Source organism: Copidosoma floridanum, unplaced genomic scaffold (assembly GCF_036245765.1).
Source record: "Copidosoma floridanum isolate Cflo_tuat_1 unplaced genomic scaffold, Cflo_Japanese_pri ptg000001l, whole genome shotgun sequence".
In the NCBI taxonomy this organism is placed as follows: Eukaryota; Metazoa; Arthropoda; class Insecta; order Hymenoptera; family Encyrtidae; genus Copidosoma; species Copidosoma floridanum.
Genome location: NW_028321878.1, coordinates 22,535,280 through 22,550,299, shown reverse-complemented (window position 1 = coordinate 22,550,299; position 15,020 = coordinate 22,535,280). Strand labels below are relative to the sequence as shown.

The 15,020-nt window shown below is 39.2% G+C and overlaps 1 pseudogene; it reads left to right on the top strand.

The window, feature by feature from the left end:
- The first annotated feature begins 11,180 nt into the window (after positions 1-11,180).
- LOC149376091 (uncharacterized) lies at positions 11,181-14,471 on the top strand (annotated as a pseudogene).
- Positions 14,472-15,020: the final 549 nt, after the last annotated feature.

The following is a 15,020-nucleotide window of genomic DNA, read 5'->3' as shown; positions in this document are numbered from 1 at the left end:
TTGTTATATATGACCTTTTAATCTTAATCATCGCAATAATCATAAACTTTATTATTTTCTATTAAATAGAGCCGAGAGAGAGAGCGCTAGTGTAGCTTATATCTATGGATAGGATCATTTCCTAACATGTGAGACGTGACAACGTTGCTTGATTGGGAGGCGCTACTGTCGATTTATCGGTGATGTGATCCGCAGTTCTGTAACGGCACGAAAATGAGACCTCGGAACGCCAGGCCTTGTATTTTTACATCACGGTCCCAACCTTAGAGCATATATACCTGGAGGCAGCATCGTATGTACTGGTGGTGAGACCAGATGCGAGAGAGAGAGTCCGAGTTCCAGCCTTAGAGCATATAGTATATGCTCTAAGGTTCCAGTACATTCTGTCTCTCTCGCACACACTTCGTGATTGTTTGCCAAAAACCCGTAGAAATAATAAATCAGGCTAGAGCGGAAGCGACACAAATTTTTGAAAAGCATGAGCAAGGGAGACAGGATGTACTGGAACTCGGACTCTCTCTCTTGTACCTGGTCTCGTAACGAGTATACATGATGCTGCCTCCAGGTATATGCTCTAAGGTTCCAACAAATAAAGAAATAACAAAAATAAGAGGAATAATAGCGGGAATAAGTGGAATAGGGTATTGATGTACTACACTTTTTTCTAAATATTCGTCGGGACTACCAGCCTAATATTTTCATAAAAGTACAGTACTTCAATAATATATGTTGTGTCTTCTTCTACTTGTGCTTCAGCGCCGTACATAATAACGAGCAGTTTTATATATATTTTTCTTATATGTCTATGGGTGCCATAAATACATAAAGTGGACTCTTCAGCATAGAGATATAATAAATAGAGCAGGGAAGGTATAGGGTCTCATCTAAGTAGCACAGTCCACTGGAGCAGAATGAGAGAAAAGATTTCGGTACCTGTCCATCTCTCTCTACCCTATCTCAAGTTATGACGTCGATCATGACGTCATTTGTGACGTCGCAAAATACGTCATTCATGACGTTGTGAATGACATCACATTGACGTAAATATGATGTCATTTACGACGTCGCAAAAGACGTACTTCACGACGTCTCAGAAGACGTCATTTACATAGATTATTGTTTAACAAAAAAGCATTTGATGTGCTTATAGGAGCTACCATCAGGATGGTAACACTAAAACAGAGGGATTCAAAAAGTTTTTGAATTTAGAAAATTTTTTCCCTGCTTGAGAAAATTTTTTTTGTATTATAAAAAATACTTGAACCCCCCAGTTTTAGTGTTACCATCTGGATGGTAGCATCTACGGGGCCATCAATTGCTTTCAAACAGCCCTTTGCTAAACAACAACCTATGTAAATAACGTCTTTTGCTACGTCGTAAATGACGTCATACTGACGTCAATGTGATGTCATTTACAAAGTCATGAATGACGTATTTTGCGATGTCACAAATGACGTCATGATTGACGCCACTTTGTGGTCACATAGAAAAGGCGTAAAAGCCTCGCGTATCGCATAAGTGTGAAAAACAAAAAAAGCTTTCGAAGTTCTCAACGCAAGTGAATTCTAACCTGCGTACACGTCAAAAAAAAAGTTTTCAAGTATATACTTTTTTTTTTCTTTTTATTTGAGAGCCGTTAATACATTTCGTACAGCTTAATCATTACACTTCTCACTTTTTTTTGCGATATTGGGTCATTGCATAGGTCGTAGAGACTTTCCACAATTTGCCCAAAGTTCTTACGATTTATTTTTCATCCATGTCAGAAATTTGATTAATTATACAATTGATACTGTAATTGTCGTTGTTGACATTAGCTACTGACTGTATTCATAGGTTAGATACTTTATTTACGCTGTACGCGAAAAAATTTGTCATCGCGCATATGGGTACAAAAATACGGGCGTAACTTTATTTTTGCACATGAGTGCGAGCGAGACAGCATGTGCACAGCCAACGAAATACTCGCTGTGATTGGTTTAAAAACACTTACGCGCGTATTTTTTACTCCCGTGTGCGCGATAACAAATTTTTTCGCATAAAGCGTACCTTACCTAACTTTCCCTGATCCTATAATTTTACGCGATACGCAATACGATTTACACTTTACGCGGTTCCATGTGTCCTAGCCCTAACCCTGCCCTGATTGGCTACAGTACAGAGATTTAAATACATGATGTGAGGAATATGTATAGGTATATATTGTGCACTGCATCGTCTTTGTTATGCTTTCAACAAGTAAATGAAAAATGGGGTAGTTTTCGTACATATATGTACACATATACTTAAGTAGGAGTTAATTAACATGACAAAAACATGTATTATTTGCAAGAAAGAATGCAACCCTTTCGATGAGAGCCGAAGTTTTCATAAGTGAATATTCTGTGAAAGTTTTCTAAAAAGTGTAGGTTATGTGCGTCAAAACACTGACCATTTTATTTAATTTACAAGAAAGTTGAAAATTACATATTGTACTAAGTATTGTGTTGTGATAAAAAGTGTTATTATTTAACAATTCTAGATTTCCAAATGATGCAGAAATAAAACAAAAGTGGATAGAGGCTATTGGGGATTGTAAAGTTACGAAGACGTCTACTGTTGGCAGCCATCATTTTGAAGCTTCGTCTTTTCATGACACCTGTGGACATAGTATTTTAGTAAAAACATTGTTATCAAATGTTCTATATGTATTTCTACTATCATCAGTAAAAATAATGATTCTCGTTTGATAGCCCTGAAAAATAGAGTAGGGCTGAAGTTTGCAAGTAATGACATTATTTTCATGTCATGCCACTGAAAAAACATAGCGACAAAATACGAGCAAAGCCTTTAAATTATATTTCCTTTTTTTTTATCAATGTTTTATAAACAAATTCAATGACAGCGGTAGCAAACAAAAAAAATTACACTATATTATTTTTTTTTTACAATTTCGCTTCGTTTGGTAAAGGACATAAAAGAATAACATCCTTTTTGAAAATACCTTTCGCTGTCTTTACCAAAACCACCCTAACATTTCCATCTTCACCTGGGTATATTTCAGTAACGACGCCCAACTTCCAATGCGTACAAGGTATGTCTTTATCCATTACAATGACTAAAGAATTTATTTCAATCTTAGCATTCGTATTTTGCCATTTTTGACGCTTTTGAAGTTCACTAAGATATTCAAGGTACCAGCGTTTTCAAAAGTCTTGACGGGCTTTCGTGATGAAATTCCAAGCTGATAAGCGATTTTCAGGGACGAGAGAAAAGTCATGAACTGGCAACACGGTCAAAGGTCTGCCTACAAGCGCGTGCGCTGGAGTTAACGCGATAGAATCGTTGGGATCAGAAGAGAGTGAACAAATAGGACGTGAATTTAGTATACCCTCGATTTCAATCACTAATGTATTGAGCACTTCAAATGTTAACATTTGCTGGACGATTACGCGTTTTAAGTGATGTTTGAAAGATTTGACAGCAGCCTCCCAGAGACCACCAAAGTGCGGTGATAAAGGCGATGTAAAATGCCAAATAATATTCTTTTGCACGGCATATCTGTTTACTTTCTCTTGATAGCTTTCTGATTTGATCAACCGAAAAAGCTCACCTAACTCATTTTTAGCGCCAATAAAGTTAGATCCATTATCTGAGTAAACATGCTCGGGCAGATCACTTCCGGTTACGAAGCGTCTAAATCCGCCCAAAAAACCCTCAGTAGTCAAATCACTGACCATTTCTATGTGTACAACCTTTGATGACATACAAATAAATACACATTCATACACCTTTATTTTATTGCGATTACGGAATTTCTTTTCTTTAATGAAAATTGGACCGAAAAAATCAATGCCAATATGAAGAAATGGGCCAAATGCTTTCACACGCGCTTCGGATAAATTCCTTATTTCACAATGCACTGGTGTAGGCTTGTGACGAATGCAAGTTACGCACTTTCTAACAATTTTTTGTACCTGATTTTTTCTATCGAAAATCCAAAACTTATGACCTAATACGCTTAGCATACTTTAAACGCCTAGTAAAAATTTCCCTGATGAATTTCCCGTATGATAAGGTCTATGACATGATGATTACAAGGTAACAATATCGGACATTTTTGATTTTCGGGTACTTCCGCGTTACGTAACCTTCCTCCTACGCGTAATAATTCTTGATCATCGAGGAAAGAATTAAGAGAACCCAATCTGGTATTTTTCGTTTTGACGATTGTTTTTAAATGATCGATTTCCATGTGAAACCTTTCAGCCTGAATAAGCAGCAAAATTTTGTTTTCTGCGTCAAGCCGTTCTTGTAAGCATATCTGCTTATGAAAGTATTTATTTTCTCGTGAAACCCGATAACAAAAATTAAGGACAATAATCATGCGTGAGTCAGAAAAAAATCGCTTAAAAATATCACAAGGGGCTGTAATAGCAAAAAATACTTGGCGTTTCATATCTGGTTTATCAGAACCCTCAATGATTAAACTAATGGGCCATAAAGATTCCATTCAAGAAAACCATGTAGGTCCTGTAAACCAAGTTTTATTTTTCAAAAAATGAGCTGGGGTTTGACCTCGTGATAAGGCATCGGCTGGATTATCTCCAGAACGTATGTGGTTCCACTCGATGTGTCCATTTAAAGCTCGAATTTTACGAACGCGATTACTTATAAAAATGTCTCATTTTTCGAGAGATTTTTTTAGCCAACACAAAACGATACTGGAATCGCTCTAAAACATAACTTCATCAATTCGAAACTGAAAGGTTGGCCGAGCTGCTTGATAAAGTTCAACTAGTAATAGTGCACTACAAAGCTCCAAGCGCGGAGTAGTATAATTACCCTTGAGTGGTGTGACGCGAGATTTTGAACAGGCCAATCGCGTGATGATCCTTCCCGCAGTATCAACCGATCTAATGTATGTACATGCTCCGTATCCTAAATCGCTGGCATCACGAAAACCATGAATCTCGATTCGAATGGGATTATCGATTATTAAATGCTTTTTAACAGCTAAACCTTGAAGTAGTGGGATCTGTTGTTCGAAATTAAGCTAAGATGTGTGAATGTCATGAGTAATCGATTCATCCCAATCAACACTTGCACGCCAGCACTTTTGCATGATTGACTTAACCACGAAAACTACTGGACCCAATAACCCGAGTGGGTCGAAAATTTTTGCTGTCTCTGAAAGGATAAAACGTTTAGTGATTTTAACTGACATATCAATGGGTTTTATTGTATATAAAAACTCGTTAAGCTTTGAGTTCCAAACTACCCCTAGAGTTTTGGAAACAACTGGTGCAGTGGAATTTTCGTCACTTGAGTCAAATAGTTTTCCATCTGTGTTATCAAGAATATGCTTGTGATTAGATGCCCATTTTCTTATAACGAAACCGCCAAACGACAAAATTTGAATTACCTGTTCGCGCGTCTGTTTGATTTTTTTCAACGAATTATCCCCCGTTATAAAATCATCAATATAAAAGTGTCGTTTTAAAACATCACGAGCTAAAGGCAATTTTTCTCCCTCATCCTGTGCTAACTGTTGTATAGTCCTAATTACTAAAAATACTGCAGAGGAAACGCCGAATGTCACAGTGCTTAGCTCATGAGGCTTAATTTCGTTCTGATCGTTATACCAAAATATTCGCTGAAACTTACGATCTCTAGGATCAACGAGAACCTGCCTATACATCTGAGCTATATCAGCTGTCATGACGAAAACGTACGAACGAAATCGTAAGAGATGCTCAAAGAGTTTATCCTGGATCCTCGGACCAACCATTAATACGTCATTTAAAGACATATTTTTGGCAGATTTCGAAGAAGCATTGAAAACTACTCTCACCTTAGTCGTTGTCTTGAGAGCTTGATAACAGGATGATGTGGCATATAAAAATCGTTCTCGCTTTTGTCATGAACTGCCGACATGTGCCCTAGGGAAAGATACTCACTCATTACGCGACGATATTCGGTTCCTAGAGCAGGGTCAGACCTCAAGAGATGCTCAAGAATGTAAAATTGCCTCAAAGCTGAAGCTCTTGAATCACCTAAATCAGAGTTTTTGCTTTTAAATGGTAAACGAACAATGTAACGACCATTAGAGTCACAAGACGTATTTTTTTGATAATGCGACTCGCTTGAAAACTCTTCTGCTTGTTTCTTAATTTTTTTTGACGGCACCTTTTCTATTTCCCAAAAACGACTCATCAACTTAGTTAATTCCTCCAAATGTTGAAAATTTTGTTTGTTGGATTGAGTGAAATAAGAAGATGCTAATTCTTTCATGCAATAAAAATTTAATCCACTAACGATCACCCAACTGAAAAGAGTTTTTTGAGCAAATTAGTCGCATGGTTCAGGAATCAATTTGATTTGTCCTATAGATAACATGGAAAGAGTAGCGCCTGAACCGATCATCAAGTCTACTTCACGTGGCAGATCAAATTGCGGATCAGCGAGATGTAGGCCAGATGGGATCTTGATAGCGCTTCGAGAAAACTTTTCGTTCGGGACAAGACCGGCAATTCGAGGAATTATTAAACATGTTAACGATTTTTTAAAACCGTTGTGAGTTGATTTGATTTCAATAACAACGCTTTTTTTTGCTTCAAAATTAATCCCGTCGATCGCGCTGATCACGATCGAACACCATTGGGTAGGTAACTTAAGAGTTTTTGCCATCTGATCGGTAATTAGATGCACAGTCGAACAGGTGTCAAGTAGAGTTCGGGCGCGTGTATAGTTACCATTAACGCCTCGAATTTGAACCACAGCGCTCATCATAAGCTGCGACATTGCAGCGCTTGAGTTCAATGACAAAGCCGCGCTCAGCTGTCATGAACTTGATTGAAAAGATCCCATTTGTCCATCGTAAGTACCCGCGTTCGGTTTCGATTCGGAAATAGCCATTGATTTCGTATCGTTGTGTAAAAGCGTATGGTGAAATTTGCTACAACATTTGCAATGACCCGAGATGCACGCACTGGCATAAATACGTAAACAATTCCAACACAATTTCCTTTCTCTGACTATGTTCCACCGTTGGTCGATTTTTAGTTTTTCAAAAGACGGACACTTAAATATAGGATGATCGGCACCACAATGCACATAATTCGACCTAACGCTAGTTACTAATACGCGGGCCCCATGATCGTTGCGACGAAATTTATTTGAACGCTGTTGATTAATTTGACTACATTCGAAGTTTCTTTTCGCGACAATTTCTCCCTTCTGACTAGGACTTTGTTCACTCACGCACAAACGGAAAGAGGCTTCGCGCACGAATTTGCAAATTTTTTCCAAATCTGGCAATTCGTCCAAAGTCAAAGATTCTTCCCATTTTATCCTAGTTTAATTAGGCAGCGCATTTTCTAATATTCGAACTACTGTTTGATCATCTGGAGTTACTCCCAAAGACTTTAACATAGTTAAATGTTGCTGAGCCAAGTCAATGAGACCAGATAAACCGATTGAAGTTGGCTTAAGGACCAAGGGAATGCGTAGTAGTGCATCCAAGTGATTGTTAACTAACATTCGCTTTCTCTCATAGCTATCTACCAAAAGCTTCCAAGCGTGCCGATAATTTGCTGCGCTGAGATCGTAAACTGCAAGTTTGGTTAAAGCTTCACCTTGTAGAGCGCTTTTTAAATAAGTAAATTCAGCTACGTCACCAATATCAGTGCGAGTGTCAATAATAGACTTAAAAGCGTTACGAAAAGACAGCCATTTTTCCAAATTCCCATTAAAACTCGGGATTTGTGCTACCGGCAGCTTAGGAAGCTTCGGTCGATGTAGAAAAGTTGAATTCGAAAAGGAAGGAACTGTTGGATCACTTCACGGTGGACGTAAACCCTCAAGCTGACCCGCCAAATTATAGAAACGCTGGCGCCATACATTTAATTCTTGGATATGTTCATGTTCTGAATTAAGCGTAGTTGACTCGTCGTGTAACTTGTTTAAGGCATAGATTATACGAGTTAAGCGTAATTCTGCTTCCGATGCACAGATGTTTGCCGATTCAAGAGCAATTTTTGTCTCTTCTAATTGATCGCAAAATCCCTTTCCCTTTTGAACAATGAAAGCGATTCTTTTTGCCTGTGTTTGTGACATGCTGTTAAATGAGGTTACACGTCCGCGATATAGTATATATATCAACGTAAACACGCTTGAATACCAACGTTACCGCAAAGTTTTTGCTTTGTTTCACATGCCCATGATTTTTACGCTCATACGTCCTAGACAGCTGGTGGCGTTGAAAACGGGAAATGCGAAGATCATTGATAGGGACGATGAATTACGGCCAAAGAAGATGATAAGCCGGTAGACCGCAAAATTACTTCTTTCCAAATTAGGAGAAGACGTGGCTCATATCTCACAGGACGCACCAAATGTTCACTCTTTCCTGGTTTTTTCTGACCTGTTAAAGTAGTAGAGGGTTAGAATTCCGGGGTAGAAGATTTGCCCACCTATATTTGTATTTTACTTTTAAAAATGGTGAATCAAACTGCTTTACTTGAACAAGCAAAATAAAAGCCTCTTTGATTAAGGAAAAATATTTATACATGCATTCAAGAACAACAAATTAATAAGATATGACAAAGTAAAATGCTCACGTTACAAGAATCACGGCCAGACAATAACTTATTATAAAAGGTTACCTGAGGTTTCGCTCGAACTAATGAATGTTGCGTAGCATCGCACATCTGTAATTAAATTTCTTGTCTCAAAGGTGTGTATAATTGGCGTATGCTTGCGTGCATGGCAGCAGCCATTGTGCTCTGTGTAACGTCTCTTTTGTTTTTTCTGCATTCACTGTAATTCTGATTCCTGAGTTTGTCAATAAATGGGGTTTTTCATGCCTTGTGGCTTTTCCCTAACTGAAAGAGATTTATGCGTTTTTTTTTTTTTATATATATATTTATAACAAGGCTAATTTATTTCCCAAACAAATAAATGAGCCAAACTTAAACATGGTGTCTCCTGTGAGGTAGAAACTCTACGAAACTCTACCTTTTTTGTTTGTTCGCCAAACAAGTGACGTCACACGAGTGCAAGTGTGGTATCGTGTGTATTAAAAAAAAAAAAAAAAAAAAAAAGAAACGCGCACGACAAGGCGCCACCATCTTGACTTTTTCTTCTTGCGCTTGCTCTAACTTTACGCAAGATACAACAGCGCTTATCAATGACGCAGGTTAGCGGTGACAGCATTGCCATCACATTGGACAAGGGGGATTTACATGCAGCGAGCCATCCACTTCGTCTTCGTAAATTTACACTACGTTACTTCGTAAATTAGGTTACGTACTATAGTCTTGCTACTCGCGTGCAAAAATTAAAAACACCTTTGCCTCGCCCACTAGCAAATTCGACTGTTCTCAATGGCACTTTAACCTTCACAGAGCGTGTCAACGTGACAAAACTTGCGCCGATTCCTGTTCCAAAATTCGATGGAAACTATGAAAATTGGGTTGCTTGGAAGGCAAACTTTCAAGTTTTGATACACGATTGTCCGGGGATGGCAGGGTGCGTTAAGTTATCCCAACTAAAGGATGCGGTTTAAGGCCTAGCTGCAATCGTAATCGATGAATTTCAAACCAGCGATGAAAACTACGTTTTAGCATGGGAAGTATTATGCAGAGCTTACGATCAGCGGCTCGTCATCACCAACGTTTTGATGCCCTCTTGAATTTATCTCCGATCGAAAAACCGAATGCCGAAACTACTGCAAAATTGATGTACACAGTCCGTCAATATGTCAGCATGTTGAAGGCTATGCAAATTACAGTAGGTGACGAATTCATTGTACGCATTCTTAAAAGATGCTTACCGGCAGTTACATTGTCGCGATGGGTGGATCGATTATCAAGCAGTGAAATGCTCAAATTAGATGCTCTATACACCTTCATTCAGGATTCCATTTACAAACAACGCGAGATGGAAAAATTGCCTCAACGAGGATATCCATCAAAGAAGAAAGCCGGAAACAATATTACTACTGTTCCGTCTAAATTTCCAAAAACTAACTCGCACTCTCTCGTCACTACATCTACACTTGCAACCAATGCGTGTCTTCAATGTAGTCAAGCCCACAGACTTAATGAATGCCGAGCATTTAATGAACTTAAAGTAAAAGATAAATGGGATTTAGTCAAAATTCGTAAATTATGTAAAAATTGCCTGTATGCTCACCCTCTCCCTTGTGCTAGCGAAAAGAGGTGCAAAAAATGTCAGAGAGTTCATTATACCCTTCTTCACGCTGATAAAAATTTTAAGGGCCCCAAAACAGAGAATTCTCATGTCGCTTAGGAAACATCTTCTGGGGCAAAAATTTCATGACTGGTGTCGCGTCAATCTTATGCTTCTAACATGTATCTTCCAGAATCTTAACTTATGACTACCGCAGCTCTAAGCTTTCAATCTAAAAAGGGAGATCGTCTCATGGCACGTTCATTACTAGATTCCTGTTCAAATGCAAATTTAATGACTCAAAGTTTTCTCAATCGATTACAATTACCTACTCAACAATGCTTTGTAAATATTGGAGCAGTTGACGGTGCGAACACTGTCTCAGAAAAATATACAAGAGCTTTTTTTTACTCCAATTACAATAACACTAGAAATCAATTGAATTTTTTTATTGTGCCTAAAATTGCAGACAGGGTGCCTAGTGAAACGTTTCCTAGAAAACAATTTAATATCCCTAAAAACCTTAAGTTAGCCGATCCTCAATTTCATATGTCTAAGTCCTTTTATGTTTTATTAGCTTCAGGGCCCACTATTTCATCCCTTGCTATAGGTCAAATTAAATTGAAAGGCGAGAACTCTCAGATAACTCTTCAAAAGACGTCTTTTGGTTGGGTAGTAGCCGGAGGATCAATGGCGAACGGATTCAACAACACCGTTTCATGTAACGCTGTAAAACTAGATCAACTTCTTGAGAGGTTTATGGTCATCAAGAATCTTGACTGTCAAGGCTAACGAGACGACGCAGCTCCAGGTGGGAGCCGACGAACACGCCGCCTCGAGGTTCCCCGTGGATGCGATCATCGTCAAAGCTGTCTGCGAACGGTTGGATCTGGAATGACCAATCAAGAGTCGGGGCAGCTGATGATTGTAACGAAAGTGTCTGGCCCGGACTCCAGCTGTATCGATCATAGAGACTCGATAAGATTTACCTTCGGATCTCCTTGGAGATGCAGCTGGTAAGAACCAACGGGCGTCTAAATTTCTCCAAAGTCGCACCTAAGGCGGGTCTTGCGGGGTCGCAGATGGGTTACTTCCAGATTCCCTTAGTACCTTTCAAGAGACTGCCAGCCCCAATTGGTGGCGATCAGTCTGGAAACGGGGAGCAGCGTCAGCCGGTTTCCCCGGAGAATATCGCTGTGCACTTCTTCGTGCGTCGTTCTCCTCACTGTCAAGGCTAACGAGGACATAGTATGCGAAGATTACTATGTCAAGACTACTACTCGAGATCACTCGGGCCGTTACCCTGTTAGATTGCCATTCCGAACCAAAACATTCGAGCTAGGTTCATCCAAGCGTCAGGCGATACAGCAATTTTAGGCACTGGAAAGGAAGTTCAAGACTAATCCTACCCTCCGAGCAGAGTATCAGAAGGAGATTATCGGATATGTGGAACTTGGCCACATGACACTGTGTGAAAATGACACTGAGGATGGCTACTATTTGCCTCGCCATGCGGTGATCAAGGAATCGAGCGAGACAACCAAATGTAGAGTCGTGTTTGATGCGTCAGCAAAGACATCTACAGGTATATCACTAAACGATATTCTGTTAACCGGACCTACTATTCAGGAAACCCTTCTTCAGCAAATTTTACGTTTTCGTGCTCATCCTTTCGTTATCACTGCAGATATAGAAAAAATGTATCGACAGATCTGGATACATCCAGATGACAGGAAATTTCAAAAAATCCTGTGGTACCACGAGGGAGAGATTCGAACTTTTGTTCTCAACGTCGTTACGTTCGGGGTTAGAAGCGCCCCTTTTTTAGAAATTCGGACCTTACATCAGCTGGCTTCCGATGAGGAAATCAACTTTCCACGAGCTACAATGCTGCTTCGTCGTGATTTCTATGTCGATGATTTGCTTACAGGTGCGAGTACACTGGAGGAAATCCTGGCAATCCGCGATGAAATGATTCAGCTCTTGAGTCGTGGAGGATTTCTGATTCAAAAATGGTCATGAAATCATCTGTCTGCTTTGGATAATATAGACAAGAAAATTTTTAATTTAAATTGCAGAATTCAAGGAAGTCCCATTAAGAAAACTTTAGGTATCATTTGGGATTCGCAACGCGACATTTTCACGTTTCTTGTGAACTCTGATAAGGGGTCATCCATCTTAACTAAAAGAAAACTCCTATCACAAATAGCAAGAATTTTCGATCTCTTAGGCTTATTAGGATATTTGACACTTTACACTAAAACTTTAATTCAGGAATGCTGGGTAGCCAAAATCATCTGGGACGAATCCCTTTCTCAAGACATTCATATGAAGTGGGTTGCATTAGCTGATCAGCTTCCTCAGCTAAAATCTATAGCAATCTCAAGACTCCTGCGATGTGACAATCCTGTTTCCACCGAGATCCATGGGTTTTGTGATGCGTCTCTGTATGGTTACAGCGCTTGCCTTTTTATTCGTTCTACCGATTCGTTCGGAAATGTTACTATCAGACTAGCTTGTAGTAAATCTAAGGTCGCTTCATTCAGTCATCATACTATTCCTCGATTAGAATTGACCGGCACCTCGCTCCGCCTTTCCTATTAAACGGGTGATTTTCTGGTCAGATTCTATGATTGTTCTTTGCTGTTTAAAAAAAGCACCTCATTTGTTACGAACGTATGAGAGTAATCGAGTAGCCGATATCCAAAAATTAGGAGATGAGGCCGAATGGAGACATGTTCGTTCAAAGGACAATCCCGCTGATTCGTTGTCACGAGGACAATAACCAATTGACTTATTAAATAATTCTCTTTGGACATCCGGTCCTCATTGGTTGTCCCTCTCTAAAGACAACTGGCCTCAGTCGCTATCCGTCTTCCCAACTAGTCTCACAGGTTTTAAGGAGGAAATTGTTTTAACTACGATTGTACCAGGAAGTTCTATTTACTCTCGATTTTTCGACTACGGCTGTCTTATCAGATCAATCGCATATCTTCTCCGTTGGAAGAGGGTGAGGTCAAGTGCAGATCAAGCTTAAGGCCGATCGAGTATAGGTGTACGTTATTTATCTCCTAGCGAAATCACCAATGCTGAACGTCTCATTCTTCTCCTGATTCAACGAGAAACTTTCAGCCCTGAAATCAAGCTCCTCAAATTCACTCAAAAACAAAATTCCAATAATTCAGTTGGTTCAACTAGAAGTCATACCAAGTTTGATGAACTTAATCCTTTTCTTGATAACAATGGCCTGATTAGAGTAGGTGGTCGTTTAAAAAATTCAGATATTCTTTTTAATCAAAAACACCCGATTTTACTTCCTAGCAATCATCATGTGTCTGATCTCATTATTCGTGACGCACACCATAAAAATCTTCACAGTGGAATTAACTCAACCTTATGTGCCATATAATAATGCCATATAATTATATGCGTATACGCGAAAGATTTTGCATCCTCAACGGTAAAAATCAGATAAGGCATGTTATACACCGATGTATACCATGCATCCGACAAAGGCCAAAACTTCCCCACGCCAAAATGGCGGACTTACGAGAGTCAAGAGTTACTTCTGCTTTTGCATTTAGTAAAACAGGTGTAGATTTCTTGGGTCCGATTTTAATCAAGGAAAAAAAGGAGCACAATCGAAGTTTTATTAAGACTTATGGATGCGTTTTTGTATGCATGGCGACCAAAGCGACCCATATTGAAGTAGCATGTGATCTCTTTACAGAGGGTTTTCTCAACTGTTTTCATAGATTTATTAGTATACGGGGTAAACCAGAAATGATGTATTCTGACAATGGAACTAATTTTGTAAGGACGAATAATGAACTCTCAAGAATTTACGATCTACATATGACGCAGGAATTCAAGGACGCTATTCAGGACTTTGCCGCGTCCAAACGAATTGAATGGAACTTTAAATCCACCTCTTTCTCCACATTTCGGCGGATTATGGGAGGCCGCGGTCAAAAGCTTTAAGCACCATTTAAATCGCGTCATGAAGGATCAGAAGCTCACGTATGAGCAATTAGACACGTTGTTGAAAGAAATCGCGGCTATTTTAAATTCTCGACCGTTACACGCGATTTCTGTCGATCCTAATGATTCACTAGTGCTAACACCTGCGCACATTTTAGTTGGACGTACATTCAATTTTATACCCGAACAAAATTTTGTTTCAGTTTCAGACAACCGCCTGACCACTTACCAACTCATTTCCAAGATTCGACAAGACTTTTGGAAAAGATGGCATAAAGAATATTGGCACGAACTACAAACTCGTCAAAAATGGCTGACCTCTACCGCTACGTTGATACCCGGCTTAGTGGTCGTGTCAATGGAGGACAACCCTGCGTGTGCAAGATGGCCGCTGGGTGTCGTCATAGAAATTTACCCTGGAAGGCATTGCTCGTGTAGCATCTGTGACGATGGCTTCAGGGATATATAAAAGGAATATCGCTCGACTTTGCATGCTACCTATAGCTCAGGAGAGTAAAGTTTCGTCGGAATCTCAACTCCCTTCTAAAGATCTTTGAACGCTATAGATCGTTGCTAGTTAAATAATAAATTTAGATAATAATAATGTAAGAAACAACTTTTTGATGGCGTCATGTAGGTTAATAGGTTATTCATTAGATTTAAGGCATTATTCTAGTGTGTGCGTTGCGCTGTGTGCCGTGGTTAGATATATTAGTCAAAATAATCAATCGAATTATGATATAAGTACTGATCAACAAAATAGTCCCTCCAACGGAAACTGATTCTAATTGTAAATCTTCTAAAGATTAATACAGGGAGATTAATTTGACTCTGGTCAAGATGAATTTAAGTTAAATCTAACTCTG